This window comes from Dendropsophus ebraccatus, chromosome 15 (assembly GCF_027789765.1).
Source record: "Dendropsophus ebraccatus isolate aDenEbr1 chromosome 15, aDenEbr1.pat, whole genome shotgun sequence".
Lineage (NCBI taxonomy): Eukaryota > Metazoa > Chordata > Amphibia > Anura > Hylidae > Dendropsophus > Dendropsophus ebraccatus.
In genome coordinates, this window is record NC_091468.1 from 65189621 (window position 1) to 65207718 (window position 18098).

The 18098-nt window shown below is 44.8% G+C and overlaps 1 protein-coding gene across 1 annotated transcript in view; it reads left to right on the forward strand.

The window, feature by feature from the left end:
• The first annotated feature begins 7237 nt into the window (after positions 1-7237).
• The window catches only part of THBS2 (thrombospondin 2), a 61265-nt gene continuing 50404 nt past the window's right edge, over positions 7238-18098 (forward strand). The window contains exon 1 of the mRNA XM_069954388.1: positions 7238-7353. The gene's annotated coding sequence lies outside the window, so the exon portion shown is untranslated. The remainder of the gene's footprint in view (positions 7354-18098) is intronic.

Below are 18098 nucleotides of genomic sequence, written 5' to 3' on the forward strand. Positions count from 1 at the left end.
CCTAGTGTGTAAGCTCCTGTGTCCCCCCAGTCCTCCTAGTGTGTAAGCTCCTATGTCCCCCCAGTCCTCCTAGTCTGTAAGCTCCTGTGTCCCCCCCAGTCCTCCTAGTCTGTAAGCTTCTATGTCCCCCAGTCCTCCTAGTCTGTAAGCTCCTGTGTCCCCCCAGTCCTCCTCCTAGTCTGTAAGCTCCTGTGTCCCCCCAGTCCTCCTCCTAGTGTGTAAGCTCCTGTGTCCCCCCAGTCCTCCTAGTCTGTAAGCTCCTGTGTCCCCCCAGTCCTCCTAGTCTGTAAGCTCCTGTGTCCCCCCCAGTCCTCCTAGTCTGTAAGCTTCTATGTCCCCCAGTCCTCCTAGTCTGTAAGCTCCTGTGTCCCCCCCCAGTCCTCCTAGTCTGTAAGCTCTTGTGTCCCCCCCAGTCCTCCTCCTAGTCTGTAAGCTCCTATGTCCCCCCACTCCTCCTAGTCTGTAAGCTCCTGTGTCCCCCCAGTCCTCCTCATAGTCTGTAAGCTCTTGTGTCCCCCCCCAGTCCTCCTAGTCTGTAAGCTCCTGTGTCCCCCCAGTCCTCCTCCTAGTGTGTAAGCTCCTGTGTCCCCCCAGTCCTCCTCCTAGTCTGTAAGCTCCTGTGCCCCCCCAGTCCTCCTCCTAGTCTGTAAGCTCCTGTGCCCCCCCAGTCCTCCTCCTAGTCTGTAAGCTCCTATCCCCCCCAGTCCTCCTCCTAGTCTGTAAACTCCTATGTCCCCCAGTCCTCCTAGTCTGTAAGCTCCTGTGTCCCCCCAGTCCTCCTAGTCTGTAAGCTCCTATGTCCCCCCAGTCCTCCTCCTAGTCTGTAAGATCCTGTGTCCCCCCCCAGTCCTCCTCCTAGTCTGTAATTTCCTGTGTCCCCCCAGTCCTCCTAGTCTGTAAGCTCCTGTGTCCCCCAGTCCTCCTAGTCTGTAAGCTCCTGTGTCCCCCAGTCCTCCTCCTAGTCTGTAAGCTCCTGTGTCCCCCCCCAGTCCTCCTCCTAGTGTGTAAGCTCCTGTGTCCCCCAGTCCTCCTAGTCTGTAAGCTCCTGTGTCCCCCCCAGTCCTCCTAGTCTGTAAGCTCCTGTGTCCCCCCAGTCCTCCTAGTCTGTAAGCTCCTGTGTCCCCCAGTCCTCCTCCTAGTCTGTAAGCTCCTGTGTCCCCCCAGTCCTCCTAGTCTGTAAGCTCCTGTGTCCCCCCAGTCCTCCTCCTAGTCTGTAAGCTCCTGTGTCCCCCCAGTCCTCCTCCTAGTCTGTAAGCTCCTGTGTCCCCCCCCAGTCCTCCTCCTAGTCTGTAAGCTCCTGTGTCCCCCCAGTCCTCCTCCTAGTCTGTAAGCTCCTGTGTCCCCCCAGTCCTCCTAGTCTGTAAGCTCCTGTGTCCCCCAGTCCTCCTAGTCTGTAAGCTCCTGTGTCCCCCCAGTCCTCCTCCTAGTCTGTAAGCTCCTGTGCCCCCCCAGTCCTCCTAGTCTGTAAGCTCCTGTGTCCCCCAGTCCTCCTCCTAGTCTGTAAGCTCCTGTGTCCCCCCCAGTCCTCCTAGTCTGTAAGCTCCTGTGTCCCCCAGTCCTCCTAGTCTGTAAGCTCCTGTGTCCCCCCAGTCCTCCTCCTAGTCTATAAGCTCCTGTGTCCCCCCAGTCCTCCTCCTAGTCTGTAAGCTCCTGTGTCCCCCCAGTTCTCCTAGTCTGTAAGCTCCTGTGTCCCCCCAGTCCTCCTCCTAGTGTGTAAGCTCCTGTGTCCCCCCAGTTCTCCTAGTCTGTAAGCTCCTGTGTCCCCCCCAGTCCTCCTAGTCTGTAAGCTCCTGTGTCCCCCCCAGTCCTCCTAGTCTGTAAGCTCCTGTGTCCCCCCAGTCCTCCTCCTAGTGTGTAAGCTCCTGTGTCCCCCCAGTTCTACTAGTCTGTAAGCTCCTGTGTCCCCCCCAGTCCTCCTAGTCTGTAAGCTCCTGTGTCCCCCCCAGTCCTCCTAGTCTGTAAGCTCCTGTGTCCCCCCAGTCCTCCTCCTAGTGTGTAAGCTCTTGTGTGACCCCCAGTTGACGCTGTACACATAAATATTAATATTGTTGTTGTTGTTGTTAATATTATTATGAATAATAATAATAATCCTAGTATATTGTTAGGAGCTGCAGTTTCTGGAGCATTATACTACTTTCATTCATGTACTGTGCATCTATGTTCCACATTAAAAAAGAGGGACATTTAGGGAACAAAAAGGGTCCGAGGGTAATAGTGACTTTACCTCTCAGCGAGTGACATATGGGCGGTATAAGGATGAAGTGACAGCATCTTGTACGCATGCTGCTTGTCTGCTGGATGACAGGGTGAGTCAGTTCCATAGACTCGGTCCATCAATCACTCCGGCCACACAGACTGCGCTCATCTCAGCCTGCAGCAAATCTGTTCTGTGTTGAGAAGAACATTGAGACAAGTAACAACCTGACTATCTACAGATGGACCATTGTTTTCTATATTTCATTAAACATGAGTGAAACTTTGGAAATGTGATTTCTCCGATATGATATATGATATGATATGCCAGGTGCCTCTTATTTTTATGTCCGGCTGACCTACCTGTTTTAGTATTTTACATAGAGTTCTATACAGCAGGATGTATGCATGTTCAGCAATGTCTCTGTACATCTTCTCCCATTAGGGGCCTACCACACTAGGAGTAGTCTCCTATTCTAGGGATCTAGGGTCCTAGTGGTATGGATAGCTGGGAAATTATCTTTAAAGGGGTATTCTGCTCACTCTATTTTTCATATATTGCTGAGAAAATAACAAACAGACTATTCTTATCTTTCCATGTTCTCCCCTGGGATGATCCCACCTGGGGGTGACAGCCCGCTTAGCCAATCACTGGCTGAGAAGAGGCAGCACCATGGCCAGTGATTGGCTGAGCGGGCTGTTACCCCCTGATGAGTCTGTCTCAAAATGAAGGCGGGATAATCTCGGCCGGGACCACTTGACTTTATTTAGTATTGTAAGACTTCATGCGGACCGTGAATTTGTGCAGAGGAATTGCAGACCTCCCGGCATCATAATGCTACATGATGATGAAAGTATTTCAATCTTTGTAGGACTGTACTGACACAATTGCGCGGCCTGTACAGTCCTGTGCCGGGATGTCTGCGATTCGACCTTGCAGCTTCACGGCCCGCATGTCCCGTGATTCGCATTAAGTGTGCATGAGGCTTAACTCCTAAAACCCCGGTGACACATTTCAGGGGTTTGAGCTCCCCTCCTCTGATAATATATGACCACAATTTGAATCTATCTATCTATCTATCTATCTATCTATCTATTCACTTAAATAGATGTTCTTCTATGTTTCTAGATAGATTAGAGAGAGAAAGCTAAAACAACAGTGTTTCCTTTCCCCTATACTGCTCAGGAGAGGCTGTTATTTCCCCACCCTTGGCCAGGGGACCACTGTGTGATGTCAGTGGTGGGCATGGTTACAGATAAGTTGTTATACCTTGCCTGGCAACAAAAGAGACTGAGATCATGTGACCTCTGTCTCAGAAGGGAGGGGGTGGACAGGGGAGAGGAGACAGAGTGGAGCAGGCAGTGAGGATTTTCCGCAGCTTCAAGATGTGAGTCAGGATGTGCTGCAGACAGCACATCACACGCAAGCTTAGATTATGTGTGGGGATTGAACAGGGTTAGCCTTTTCTTAACCAGAGTTCCCCTTTAAAAGGACTCTGTACCCACAATCTGACCCCTCCCAAACCCCTTGTACCTTTGGATAGCTGCTTTTAATCCAAGATCTGTCCTGGGGTCCGTTCGGCAGGTGATGCAGTTATTGTCCTAAAAAACAACTTTTAAACTTGTAGCCCGTGCAAAACGGGAGTATCTGTGCCCCAACCTTGTACCACCCCTCCGTACCCTCCTTCCCACTCTCCTCATCATTAGGAATGCTCCAGGCAGATTGTCTCCTATTCCTCACCTGTGTGAATACTGAACATGGGCTGGATCGTTAATACACCTGTGCAATGTTCAGCATGAAGAAAATGTTCCAGTGGCATTCCTAATGATGAAGAGGGTGGGGAGGAGGGACGGAGGGGTGGTGCAAAGTTAGGGCACAGATACTCCCGTTTGGCACGGGCTGTAAGTTTAAAAGTTGTTTTATCCAGATAACCTTGCAACAATGGTGGATCCCTTGGCACTCAAACCTCCGAGCTCAGGCACAGTTTATAGTAACTACTAGGAGATACATTGTAATATAATGTACTGTACTGTAATATAATAGGGCAGGATTCATGCTGGGTGAAATTCCCAAATGGCCCAATTTATTTAATAGAAACCTATTACAAGCTTAGATTATGGGTTAAATCGTTCTTATCCAGAGTTCCCCTTTAAGCTTCTTTAAATTTGTGGAAACTATCCATATCACAGTGTTGTATCTGATGAAGGGAGTGTCTGCAAACCTCTTGAAATGCTCGATTTTTGTTGAATAATGTGATTCACAATGAATGATTGTAATTGCATTTTTCTTGACAAAGAAAATTGACAAAAAGAAAGCTGATGCTAGAGATAAAGGGGTACTCCAGGCTAGGGGCATTTTTACTGTATGGCCGGCGCCGGGACTCGGCGTACAGTAAAAATGCCCCTAGCCCGGAGTACCCCTTTAAGAAAGTCTCTTTCCCTCAATGTTAGATTGAGGTTCCATCCACATATACAGGATCTGCAGTAGATTTGATGATATGTTTAATCATTTAGTTACATTGATATCGTCACCATCATACCTGCTGCAGATTCCTTCTGTGTGAACAGACCCTGAATGTGCATGCTGCTTTCTGATCAGTTTATATAGCAGTCGGGATTATAACATTTAGAGTCCATTGTATTGTTGTGTTGGTGTCTTTTTAGGGTAAGCCTCCTGACGACAGCATTCAAACCCACAGACAGATCAAAGTCACTGGATAAACCTTCTTCCAGCCGGCATCCTTCCACATCACTCGGGGGGAGGTTATGATGGTTTACATAGTCTGCCTGGACACGCTGCAATACATCATAACTGCAACTTAAAGGATTTAATCATTCTCATTCTCATCATTGGATTTTTGCACTTGGCTCCCTCATACCAATAGGACGGAGTATATAGAAAATCCAACCCAAAAAGTGATATGCCAACCAAAGACAGTGCTGTCCAAACCTGACTGCTGTCCAATACTATTATATGCTGAGTATGTGACATGCCGACTACATTGGGTAAGATGTATCTTTTTGTGTCTTTTATTATTTTGGTGCTAACAATAGATACTGAGGAAGCGCACGCATGCGCGTGAAACGGCTGTAACTGCTTACTGCATGGGGCGTCCTCCCACCTGCTCTCACATGCTACATTTTAGCTTGTGTGTTATATGAAATAAAGAAGGTTACATCGGTGAGTGCCACCTACATTTTCACCACACCAGTTGTGTTTTCACCAGGGTACCACTTTACCCTATATGGTGACATCAGACTACTGGTTCTTCATAAACTTGGGGAAGAAAGATGAATATTGTTTCATGTCTGTTATATATATATATATATATATATATATATATATATATATATATATTGCCCCAACCACCTCCCTGTGTTGTCACCCCTTCCAGTTTCAAAACCAAATGTGTTTTGGTGTCTCTTCTATGTATCTATACCTGCATCTATTGCACTTTATGGTCACATATACTGTATAGTCTGGTGAATAGTAAAAGGGACTCCAACCCCTGAAACCCAGCACTATGTTTTTTTGTTTTTTTTTGTAGCACAGAATAAAGTCAAGTCAGGTGAATAAATAGCTCTTCAGCTTCTGGATCAGTCCCATAGGCATTTACAGGGCAGATGTGAACATATAACATATAATATAATATATAACACATAAGAACATATAACATACAATATATAACACATAAGAACATATAACATATAATATATAACACATAAGAACATATAACATATAATATAATATATAATACATAAGAACATATAATATAATATATAACACATAAGAACATATAATATAATATATAATACATAAGAACATATAATATATAACACATAAGAACATATTATATAATATATAATACATAAGAACATATAATATATAACACATAAGAACATATAATATAATATAATATAATATAATATATATCACATAAGAACAAATAACATATAATATAATATATAACACATAAGAACATATAATATAATATATAACACATAAGAACATATAACCATCCCATACACTTTCAGTAAACACATATAAAAGTTGAAAAACTTTTCATTATTCAGTCAATAAACTTTATAACATAATAAGAGCAGAGCAGTGGGTGTCAGGGTCACTGTGCACACTCCTCCATGTGAGGACACCAGATCAGCAGCAGTCTATTGTGAGGACACTAGATCAGCAGCAGTCTATTGTGAGGACACGAGATCAGCAGCAGTCTATTGTGAGGACACCAGATCAGCAGCAGTCTATTGTGAGGACACCAGATCAGCAGCAGTCTATTGTGAGGACACTAGATCAGCAGCAGCAGTCTATTGTGAGGACACTAGATCAGCAGCAGCAGTCTATTGTGAGGACACTAGATCAGCAGCAGCAGCAGTCTATTGTGAGGACACTATATCAGCAGCAGCAGTCTATTGTGAGGACACTAGATCAGCAGCAGCAGTCTATTGTGAGGACACCAGATCAGCAGCAGTCTATTGTGAGGACACCAGATCAGCAGCAGCAGTCTATTGTGAGGACACTAGATCAGCAGCAGCAGTCTATTGTGAGGACACCAGATCAGCAGCAGCAGTCTATTGTGAGGACACTAGATCAGCAGCAGTCTATTGTGAGGACACCAGATCAGCAGCAGCAGTCTATTGTGAGGACACCAGATCAGCAGCAGCAGTCTATTCTCTGCCAGGTTCATGGTCAGATCCCTCCACATTGTAGGTGACAGCAGGGATCACAGACCCCAGAGACTTGTGTCCCCCTGCCCTTTATTTATAGCTCCTGCACACAATGACCCCCCCTGGCCCCTGGCTGTGGCCCCTCCTCACACACACACAAGGGGCCAGCCTCCAGCAGCATCACCTCTGCTCAGCCAGGGAATAGTGTCAGCTCTGACGGGGATTATGTCATTCCACTCTGGGCTGTTTTTTTTTTTTTCGAACTTCTTGAAAGTGCTTCCTTATGGGGCTGATTGACAGCAAAGCTGGAGAGGGAGTATATAAGTGAGGGAGAACTTCTCCTGCAGCATTGTGGACAAGGCTCCTCACAAGACAGCAGGAGGAGGAGAAGAAGAAGAAGAAGAAGAAGAGACCTCACAGCAAACCAAGGATATTTCTATTGTAGGCTTCACTGTTTCTAGTATTTTTTTCCAGCTACAGGTAAGAAATTATTTATATATATATATAGCTATGTATATGGAATATATACAGGAATGCATTACACTCTTCATATACAGAGCTCTTTGTTACTTTGTTATGTATGGAGATTTTCTGCAATTTTCTGGATTAAGAGCAGAACAGCTGGCTGCACAGTAAGATTTACATTAGTGAGGATTTCAGTGGAGATGATGATGATGATGATGATGAATGGTTTGGTTGGCACTGGAGGACTTGGTACAGCTGGATGCATTGCCTGGAAGGGGCTGGATGGTTACTTTGTTACTAGTCTGATGAAGTTGTATCTGGCCCTAAAGGAATGCAGGGGGAGACTGCTGTGTGGCTGCTATATAGGAGGCTGGATTACTCATCATATACAGACCAGGGGAAGTGGAAGAGTTACCAGGTCAGATATAGTATAAGCATACTATTCCCCACTTGTACTCATTACATTCTAAATATATATATATATATATATATATATATATATATATATATTATTATTATTATTATTATTATTATTATTATTATTATTATCCCTATTTACAATACTGAGATGGAGATATGTATAAATATTTATTTATAACATAACTTATATATATTGTGCTGTGTATATATTGTTATTGCGCTGCTGTATATTGTTTTGTCCTGGGATGTATAGATGTCCTCATTCTCTAGTAACATGAGCCATACTGTGTGAATAGGACCTGAGCATTAATCACGTTCGGTCCTATCCGCTGGACATGTTAGTTGTATTGCGGTTCTATGGGCTGATGATGATGATGATGATGATGATGATGATGATTCATCGGGATGTGATGGCTGTGGATTCTACCGAAATCATATAGTGTATTGATGGGATTGATGGAGAACTGCTTAAAGGGGTTCTCCAGTGAAAAATCTTTCTCTTTCAAATCAACTGATGGCAGAAAGTTATACAGATTTGTAATTTACTTCTATTTAAAAATCTTTTTACTTATTAGCCGCTGTATGTCCTGCAGGAAGTGGTGTTTTCTTTTCTGTCATCTCTGTCCATGTCAGGAACTGTCCAAAGCAGGAGAGGTTTTCTATGGGGATTTGCTGCTGCTCTGGACAGTTCCTGACATGAACAGAGGTGGCAGCAGAGAGCACTGTGTCAGACTGGGAAGAAAATAACATTTCCTGCAGGACATGCAGCAGCTAATAAGTATGGGAAGAATTGAGATTTATAAATACTAGTAAATTACAAATCTATATAATTTTCTGAAACCAGTTGATTTGAAAGCAAAAGATTTTTTACTAGAGTACCCCTTTAAAGCTGAATGGTCACCTCTTTAAATGATTATATTAAAGGGCTCCCATCCTCTTCATTTATCTGTGGCAGAGTGTTTATTAACTATGTGTCTCCCAGCCGACCGATCCCGTTGTTTTCTTTGTACTGTAACAATTGTCTTTTCTGCTGGATAATAATATTATTGGGAGTGAGCGGGATTCCTTCTGCGCTTCTATCTGTTATGGTCCATGGAACGTGTCAGAAATAGCACCTGAGTGCGAGACTTTACCAAAGCCCAAAAGTGTCCCTGCCAAAGAGGGAATGCTGAGCCGCACTCAGGGGAGGTGGCCCCTGACTCCTCATAGTGGCCCCGGACTCCTCATAGTGGCTCCTGACTCCTCATAGTGGCCCCGGACTCCTCATACTGGCCCCGGACTCCTCATAGTGGCCCCGGACTCCTCATACTGGCTCCTGACTCCTCATACTGGCCCCGGACTCCTCATAGTGGCTCCTGACTCCTCATACTGGCTCCTGACTCCTCATAATGGCCCCTGATTCCTCATAGTGGCTCCTGACTCCTCATACTGGCCCCTGACTCCTCATACTGGCCCCTGACTCCTCATAGTGGCTCCTGACTCCTCATACTGGCTCCTGACTTCTCATAGTGGCCCCTGGACTCCTCATACTGGCTCCTGACTCCTAATAATGGCCCCTGATTCCTCATAGTGGCTCCTGACTCCCCATAGTGGCTCCTGACTCCCCATAGTGGCTCCTGACTCCTCATAATGGCCCCTGATTCCTCATAGTGGCTCCTGACTCCTCATACTGGCTCCTGACTTCTCATAGTGGCCCCTGGACTCCTCATACTGGCTCCTGACTCCTCATACTGGCTCCTGACTCTTCATAGTGGCTCCTGACTCCTCATAATGGCCCCTGATTCCTCATAGTGGCTCCTGACTCCTCATACTGGCTCCTGACTTCTCATAGTGGCCCCTGGACTCCTCATACTGGCTCCTGACTCCTCATAATGGCCCCTGATTCCTTATAGTGGCTCCTGACTCCCCATAGTGGCTCCTGACTCCCCATACTGGCTCCTGACTCCCCATACTGGCTCCTGACTCCCCATACTGGCTCCTGACTCCCCATACTGGCTCCTGACTCCCCATACTGGCTCCTGACTCCCCATACTGGCTCCTGACTTCTCATAGTGGCTCCTGACTCCTCATAGTCGCTCCTGACTTCTCATAGTGGCCCCCCGGACTCCTCATACTGGCTCCTGACTCTTCATAGTGGCTCCTGACTCCTCATAGTCGCTCCTGACTTCTTATAGTGGCCCCCCGGACTCCTCATACTGGCTCCTGACTCTTCATAGTGGCTCCTGACTCCTCATAGTCGCTCCTGACTTCTCATAGTGGCCCCCCGGACTCCTCATACTGGCTCCTGACTCTTCATAGTGGCTCCTGACTCCTCATAGTCGCTCCTGACTTCTCATAGTGGCCCCCCGGACTCCTCATACTGGCTCCTGACTCTTCATAGTGGCTCCTGACTCCTCATAGTCGCTCCTGACTTCTCATAGTGGCCCCCCGGACTCCTCATACTGGCTCCTGACTCTTCATAGTGGCTCCTGACTCCTCATAGTCGCTCCTGACTTCTCATAGTGGCCCCCCGGACTCCTCATACTGGCTCCTGACTCTTCATAGTGGCTCCTGACTCCCCATAGTGGCTCCTGACTCCCCATAGTGGCTCCTGACTCCCCATAGTGGCTCCTGACTCCCCATAGTGGCTCCTGACTCCCCATACTGGCTCCTGACTCCCCATATTGGCTCCTGATTCCTCATAGTGGCTCCTGACTCCTCATAGTCGCTCCTGACTTCTCATAGTGGCCCCCCGGACTCCTTATACTGGCTCCTGACTCTTCATAGTGGCTCCTGACTCCTCATAGTCGCTCCTGACTTCTCATAGTGGCCCCCCGGACTCCTCATACTGGCTCCTGACTCTTCATAGTGGCTCCTGACTCCCCATAGTGGCTCCTGACTCCCCATAGTGGCTCCTGACTCCCCATACTGGCTCCTGACTCCCCATACTGGCTCCTGACTCCCCATACTGGCTCCTGACGCCCCATACTGGCTCCTGATTCCTCATAGTGGCTCCTGACTCCTCATAGTCGCTCCTGACTTCTCATAGTGGCCCCCCGGACTCCTCATACTGGCTCCTGACTCTTCATAGTGGCTCCTGACTCCTCATACTGGCTCCTGATTCCTCATACTGGCTCCTGATTCCTCATAGTGGCTCCTGACTCCTCATACTGGCTCCTGACTCCTCATACTGGCTCCTGATTCCTCATAGTGGCTCCTGACTCCTCATACTGGCTCCTGATTCCTCATAGTGGCTCCTGACTCTTCATAGTGGCTCCTGGCTCTTCATAGTGGCCCCTGACTCCTCATAGTGGCCCCTGATTCCTCATACTGGCCCCTGATTCCTCATACTGGCCCCTTACTCCTCATACTTAATAGGATCATTTTGTTGAACCTTTTTCTTATTTATAGACGGAAGAAAACATATTTTTATGTATCACTTTATTGGGGAGATTTATCAAACATGGTGTAAAGCAGGGATGGGGAACCTTCAGCCCTCCAGCTGTTCAGGCATGATGGGAATTGTAGTTTTGCAACAGCTGAATGGCTGAAGGTTCCTCTTCCCTGGTGTAAAGTAAACCTGGCTCAGTCGCCCCTAGCAACCAATCAGATTCCAACTTTCATCCCTCACAGACTCTTTGGAAAATGAAAGGTGGAATCTGATTGGTTGCTAGGGGCAACTGAGCCAGTTTCACTTTACACCATGTTTGATAAATCTCCCCCTTTGTCCCTATATTTGTAGAGCGGAAAAACAGATACTTTTTTTTATTGTGGCTTGTAATGGCCTCACACCAATTTCTAACAGTAAAGTAATGGAATAATTTCATTGTAGTATTGTAAAGTGCCATACAGCTATAATGGAGCCTGATTCATTGTTTTTACTCTATAAATCAATGACTTTAGCAGCATAATATCCATAGTGTGAATTTAAAGGGGTACTCCAGCAAAAAAAAAAAAAATCTTTCAAATCAACTGATACCAGAAAGGGCCAGGGATTTGTAATTTACTTCTATTAAAACAAAATCTCAAGTCTTCCAGTACTTATCAGCTGCTGTATGCCCTGCAGGAAGTGGTGGATTATTTCCAGTCTGGAGAGCAGGAGAGGATTTGCTGGTGCTCTGTACAGTTCCTGACATGGACAAAGGTGGTGGCAGAGAGCACTGTTTTAGATTAAAGAATACACCACTTTATGCAGGGCATACAGCAGCTGATAGGTCATGGAAGACTGGAGATTTTTAAGCAGAAGTAAACTACAAATCTCTGGCACTTTTATTTTTACTTTAGCTCTTCTTGTTCACATTGGCTGGTTTACATATGTATGAGGGAGACACAGCATTAACCTGACTTCTGGGGAGATTAACACAGGACAGAATGACTGTAAACCACAAACAGCTGCAAGAAAGGGGATTTTATGTTCACACATAACTGTCACCAATGTAATGAGGCCTAAGTACCTGCTGGACACTTTCTTTACGATTACTATTCTCATCCCCAAAGCACTATATAAGTGGGCTGTGGAAAGCTTAGTTGGATGGGTGTTATCAGTAATCCCATGTGCCTATGGATTGTGGAAGATTTTATAGGATGACAAATCAAAGAAGCCATCAGCCAATGTGTTAAAAAAATTGCCTTAAAGGGGTACACCAGACATATTTTTTTAAAGGAGAAGTCTGGCAAAATTTTTTTTTATCAAAGTATTGTATTGCCCCTCAAAACTATACAGATCACCAATATACACTTATTACAGGAAATTCTTAGTGATTTTTTCCCCTGCAATTACTACTGCATCAAGGCTTTGATTCCTGAATAACATGGTGATGTCACTTCCTGGATAACATGGTGATGTCACCTCCTGGATAACATGGTGATGTCACCTCCTGGATAACCTGGTTATGGCACTTCCTGGATAACATGGTGATGTCACTTCCTGGATAACATGGTGATGTCACAACCTGACTCCCAGAGCTGTTCAGGCTGTGGCTGCTGGAGAGGATGATGGCAGGGGGATGCTCAGTGTCCCTCCAGTGCCCTGTGTCCCTCAGTGTCCCCCTGCCATCATCCTCTCCAGCAGCCACAGCCTGCACAGCTCTGGGAGTCAGGTTGTGACATCACTATGTTATCCAGGAAGTGAAGCCTTGATGCAGTAGTAAGTGCAGGGAAAAAAAGCACTTTATAAGCATTTCCCGTAATAAGTGTATATTGGAAACCAATATAAAGGTTTCCATCATGTCCTCCTTTCCCTTCTTCCTCCTGTAACAAATATAAAGGTTTCCATCATGTCCTCCTTTCCCTTCTTCCTCCTGTAACATATATAAAGGTTTCTATCATGTCCTCCCTTTCCCTTCTTCCTCCTGTAACAAATATAAAGGTTTCCATCATGTCCTCCTTTCCCTTCTTCCTCCTGTAACATATATAAAGGTTTCTATCATGTCCTCCCTTTCCCTTCTTCCTCCTGTAACAAATATAAAGGTTTCCATCATGTCCTCCCTTTCCCTTCTTCCTCCTGTAACATATATAAAGGTTTCTATCATGTCCTCCCTTTCCCTTCTTCCTCCTGTAACATATATAAGGTTTCCATCATGTCCTCCCTTTCCCTTCTTCCTCCTGTAACATATATAAAGGTTTCCATCATGTCCTCCTTTTCCCTTCTTCCTCCTGTAACATATATAAAGGTTTCCATCATGTCCCTCCTTTCCCTTCTTCCTCCTGTAACATATATAGAGGTTTCCATCATGTCCCTCCTTTCCCTTCTTCCTCCTGTAACATATATAAAGATTTCCATCATGTCCTCCATTTCTCTTCTTTCCTCCAGACTATACAGATTCAGTCTTTCCTGTTTTATGCCTCACTCCCTCCACCATATAGACACACAACACCCCGGTCTCCGGCATGTAAGGTCAGGCCCAGACGTCCATGTGATATCATATAATAAACATAAACATTCAATGCTCAGGAGGATTTGCCAGCCCTATAGACGGCTCTAGAACAATATAGTGCATTGTGTTCCTTCATCCTGAAGAAAGTATTTGGATGGTTAATAACATGGTTGTGTGTGACCCCTGTTGACCTCAGCACACAGAGAATTTTATTATAGATGTGAGGTTTGTCTGTCTTGGCTGATGAGCTACGTGAGCGGTTTCCTTTGTTATAATTTAACACATGTACTTTATTCTCATGTGCCAATGTATATACTCATATTACAGGAACATATATACCTATATTACAGGAACATATATACCCATATTATAGGAACATATATACTCATATTATAGTAACATATATACCCATATTATAGGAACATATATACCCATATTACAGGAACACATATACCCATATTATAGGAACATATATACCCATATTACAGGAACATATATACCCATATTACAGGAACATATATAACTATATTACGGAAAGACATACAGTGGTGCCTTGGATTACGAGCATAATTCGTTCCTTGCTGTGCTTGTTATCCAAATCACTCTTAAACCAAAGCAAATTTTCCTATTAAGAATTGGTCCCCCCCCCCCTCCAAAAAAATAAATAAATAATGATTTAAAAAAAAAAAAAAAAAAAAAAAAACAGGTAAAACAAACATTTAGAAAGGTGGATGTGTCAAATTATCATCAAGTTACTGTACAATCATTATGTGGGGATAATGTATAGTAAGGGCATAAGAATGAAAAAACAGCAGCAGTTTGTAGATACAGGATGGAACTGCAGATCCCCATAATGCAGTAGCGTAGTACAACAGGCTAAAATAGAGAGGCAGGGCTCCTGTCAGAGGTCACATGACAGCAGTAGGGGAAGGGGGTGTGTTCAGCATTGACCAATCAGGAAGTGAGAATCACAGAGCTGTGCAGGAGGACAGTGACAGAAACTTTTCTGTACAGGAGTGTGAATGGCTGAGTGTAAGTGCAGGCACATTATAGCAGCAGTGTGAATAGCTGAGTGTAAGTGCAGCCATATTATAGCAGTAATGGAGAGGATGGGAAATACAAGGGCTGACAAACTGAAGGGAGTATGAAGGAATGAGGAGGGAAAATGTGGGCACAATATAGGAGCATTCTCTGTCCGGGGAGAGAGGGATTACAGCTATGAAAAGATTACCTTCACAGTCCTGTCCCCTGATGCAAGCCCCAGCCTGAAGTGGATTTGCTATGATCTGGAAGGTGAGGGATCTTCACCCCACTCTGTGTCAGCATAATCAGTTGGGCTCCATAGACTTACATTATGAACCCAACTGGTCACATGACACAGAGCCGGGAGAAGATTGTACTTAGCCAGTTCTTCTCCCGGTTCCTTCTATGAACATTCAGACCCAGATCGGTCAAAACTTTTGACATGTCTCTATGACATCAGGGAGCAAGGTAGATCCAACAGCACCAGTAGTCCCAATGTTGCAGCTGTGTGTCAGATGTCTGCTGGTTGGTCCCCAACCCCAAGTGGACAGAGATACGGTTAGCAAGGAGTCCAATGGCTTCCAAGAGTATTCGTATTGTGTCCTTGATCATTCAACAAAGTTTTGAAGAATGCTCCACTTGGATGCTGTTGGACTCCTTGTTAACCGTGTCTCTATGACATGTGAAAGGTTTTCTATGATGACAGCGACACTTTAATAAGGCAGATGATATTTTTTCATTGTGATATTGCATGGGTCTATATTTAAAGAAGCCGGCTCCAGTGTGAACAGAACCTGATTGTGGTTACTGACATTTGCCATTGCGTTTCTGTTTTTTTTTTATCATTCTGTTCTGTTCTCCTGATCACTTGTGTCCGTATGGAGCTTTTAGATACAACGAATAAAGCTTGAATTGCTCTTATCTTCTGATGCTGGACTTTGTGGTGGTGTCCGCTGCTAGTCCCTGCGAGAAGAACAGGAGTGAGCTGGATTTTTATTGGTGGTTGCAGTAAAAGGAGGCTTTGCTTAAAGGATACGTTTTAGAGTTGAGCGAATTTGATTACCGGTGGCTGCTGAAGTTGGATGCAACCCTAGGGAGTCCTGGATACAGTCTATGGCCTATGGCTTTATCCATGTTTTACAGGACTCTCTAGGCCTGTATCTGGCTTCTGCAGCCAAAAAGAATCAAACGAACCCGAGCGTGTGCGAAATTTGCTCTAGTACCTATCAATTCATTTCCAGTGCTTTGGGAAGAATACAGTGTCTGGCGCACGCCTGAATGTACACCATACCGTCAGGATTCTACAGCGTATCCTTCTGCCAGCATGAAATGATACGTACACTTTAAGATGCAAGCTTTGCTGGAAAAAAAGAATTCTGCCACAAGATTCTGCCACAGTTTAACCTAACCGATAGCTAGTCTAAACTTAAGCTGGTCCTCCGCTTCCAATGTCTGAATGTTGGTTTGGCCAATAGTTATCTCTTCCTATATCTCCATACACATGAACATTCAGCAAAGCCAAAAAAAAATAAACCTTAGAGAATCAGTTGAATCCACCAACAGTGGTGGGCTCGGCTGACTTTTGCATAAGGGTTATGGGCACTGTTAAAATGATGGCCATTATTATAGGAATGTTTATTTGCCATTAAATGACGGCCATCCAATAAAAATGGCCATCATTTCATCGGTATGTGAACATAGCCTTAGACTAGGCAATCTAAGAATATGACAAAATTATTAAAAAGCACGAGCCCCTGGGATAAATTCCACCAGACCATTATCGTTCGCATAATCTTTAACGATAAACGATCCAAAACGACCGCTATTATGTAATCGTTCACCCATTTACATGGAAAGATAATTGCTACTTATGATCGTTCTTGCGGTCGTCTTGTCGTCGCTATTGCGTTCGTCACTACTGCGAACGACCAAACGACGTCTTATTCAATGCGAACCATTTGCGAACGAGCAACGATAAAAATAGGTCCAGGTCTTACTAAACGATTAACGATTTCTCGTTCGATCGTTAGTCGTTAACTGCTATTCAACCGAACGATTATCGTTTAGATTCGAACGATATAACGAGAATCTAAACGATAATCGTCCGGTGTAATAGTACCCTTAGACTGTCTAGTGCTAGTTTACCCTGTCTAAGGGTAAATCTGGGCCAGCAAATTTATCAGCGTTTTTAAACACTTCTCAATCCTACCTCTATGGTTTTAAAAATTGTTTAGGCAAACACTTATGGGTAGGAGTAATTCTAAGATGTCTCACAGTCAGTCACTTTTTTTTTTCCCCAGACTTTTTTTTTTCTTGGAGGTTCTTGCTGCTGGAAACCTAGAGAGCAAGTCTTGGCTTTGGCTCCTGAGCAGGGTAACTCCCACACATTAGCTAGGGTAAGGGAAAAGTTGCCGCCTAAACCAAATTAGCCATTTAGTAGTTAAAATTAAAACCAGTCACTTTCCGGGAAACTGAAAAGTCATTTTTGAAAGTCTACCCATGAATACCCACATGACGCACTGCTCGGATTTGCTAGTTGAAAGATTCTGAGCCTCTGTACTTCATCTGGAAAATTACTTCTAAGAACATCTGGAAGCTATATTCTCACCTTATACCTGAAAAAAAAAGTGCCCCTGTATTTTTGGCCTACGGAGTTACTGTTCATAAAATAATCATTATTTTACCATGGAATACGCACAGAGAGTAGGTTATTATATTTCAATGCAACTCTATGGAGCAGCACTAACCTAGACATTCGGAGGTGCCGCAATGGAATAAACATCATTAAACTATTTCCTGTAACTGATCGATTCATTCAGGTCCTGAGGCAGCGAGCGTTACCAAGTCAGTCCCGGGTTTTCACGAGATTCTTATTCTAGTTCAGTCTTGCTGCTCCAAAAATAGCCCAGGAATCTGCATAATACTTTGATTCAATTCATAGACGTAGCCGTGCGCTACACACGCAGAAGTAGAAGTCTACTATATGATTAATTTCCTTGTATGACTGGGACGCCTCAATTTGCATTGGCACAAAAACTTTTTTCTTTCTTTCGATTTTCTGAATAAGGGAGTGCCAATCTGCTAGATCGGCACTCTCTTACTCTTAAGGCCTATTACACGGATCAATAATCGTGACACAAGGGCTGATGAACTTGTAAAAAAAACTAAAACAAAATTTTTTTATACATACCTGTCCACGCTCCCGGTGTTCTTCTTGTTTCTGCCCTCTCCCCGCAGCCGCCACTGGAACTTTTGAACCAGTCTCTGTCCCGTCCATCAGCCTGTAATTGGCTGACTGGCCTGACTTTTCAGAGACCGGTTCAGAAGTTCCATTGGTGGCTGCGGGAGCGAGGAGAAGTGAGAACACTGGGAGCGTGGACAGGGACTGTACGTACAAAGTTGTTGCTGGCAAAGCATCGATACTTGGTCAGCAGCCGATGATTTTTAGGCAGTTAGGAGTTA